This window comes from Xiphophorus maculatus, chromosome 23 (assembly GCF_002775205.1).
Source record: "Xiphophorus maculatus strain JP 163 A chromosome 23, X_maculatus-5.0-male, whole genome shotgun sequence".
Lineage (NCBI taxonomy): Eukaryota > Metazoa > Chordata > Actinopteri > Cyprinodontiformes > Poeciliidae > Xiphophorus > Xiphophorus maculatus.
This window is the reverse complement of record NC_036465.1, coordinates 22,245,765-22,247,227: the sequence shown is the minus strand read 5'-3', so window position 1 is coordinate 22,247,227 and position 1,463 is coordinate 22,245,765.

Below are 1,463 nucleotides of genomic sequence, written 5' to 3'. Positions count from 1 at the left end.
AGTTCAAGGTGATGTGAGGGCCCTCGGGGGACAAACGGAGGACAGATCTGATGCTACCCCGAATTTAGTTTTGTCTACGTCTCTTTGCAGCTGATGTTTGAAGTCAGAGAAGAGATTCTGTTGTCGTTTTTTTGAGATGATAAAGCAAACAGTATGCAGAAACTTATTATCTCTTTCTGAATTAGGACAAAAATCTCTATAGCAAAGTCCAGTGGAGTGAAATTAAGGTCAAAGTATGTTCATGACTGGTATTACATTTGAGACTGAATAGCAAGATTTAATACTTGTTATTCTCCATCTAGTTTGATTGAACTTGAGCTATTTTGCAAAAAAAGAATTACTCAAGTTCATATTTGATTGGCTAAGCTGGGTCAGACATTCAGCAGAAGACTTATAATATATAATCTTTCTTCTTTGTCACAGCTACAGTATGTGTCTGTGTTGGTTTGTCAGATAAAATTCCAATAAAATACACTGAGGTTTGGGGTTGTAATGTAACAAAATGTGCACATTTTAAGTGCAAAGTCCAATATAGCAAGTCAGTATCATGACATTACTTCAACCTGAAATCCTCCTTTCTTGTATCAACTAAACTTCATGATTTTCCATGGGACTTTAGAAAGTCAGTATGAATATCCACCACTGGAGGGCAGCAGCACACCTCTTTGCCTCAACCCAGAGTTGGACATGGACCAATCTATTTCCTTCTACTTGTGTTAAAACTTAAAAAAACCCCCACCAGAAATCAAGTTTTTTATTATGATTATAGGATCCTGAATGGCCAAATTCATTGCTCATGCTGGACTGAGTACGCAAAACATGTTTCCATCGACACATCATTTTTCAGTGGTGTTTTGGTACAGATGAAACAGGGGGAATGTTTGCAGATTTGGAAGAGTTTTGTTTGCAGGTTTGTTTCTTATTCATTTGTGAGATCATTGAGACAGATTCCGTTCACCCACGCCGTCCAAGCTCTTCAGCACTTCACCGCGGAGCCTCCTGGAGCAGCAATAGGTGCCGTTGCCGCCTGGCCCTGTTTAACATGCTGACTGCCCCATTTTCCATGCAACTGGAGTTGACCAAGAAATGAGGTAAGGGCATTGCAAACAAGCTAAATGACCAGGACTGTAGCGCCGCTTGCCAGGGCAGCTTCGGTTCCACACTTGGCTCAATAGATAATTGATGTGGAGACAAAGGCGACATGGAAACAGCTCTGGTCTCTGCACATGTCTGTGGTCCAGGATAAGAGACACAAACACATGTCCGCACAGAAACTGTTAGCTGTGACATACATTCGCTTCCAGAGACCAGCGTGTCCTTGGCATCGAATCGGCTGCTTCCTGTTGGAAAACACGTAAACACATAATTTACTTACTCTGCATCCATTTTTAACACCTCCACTTGTGTGGCGGGCAGTGCAGCGTCCAAAACTTCAATCATTGTGTCATCATCTTGGCACACAG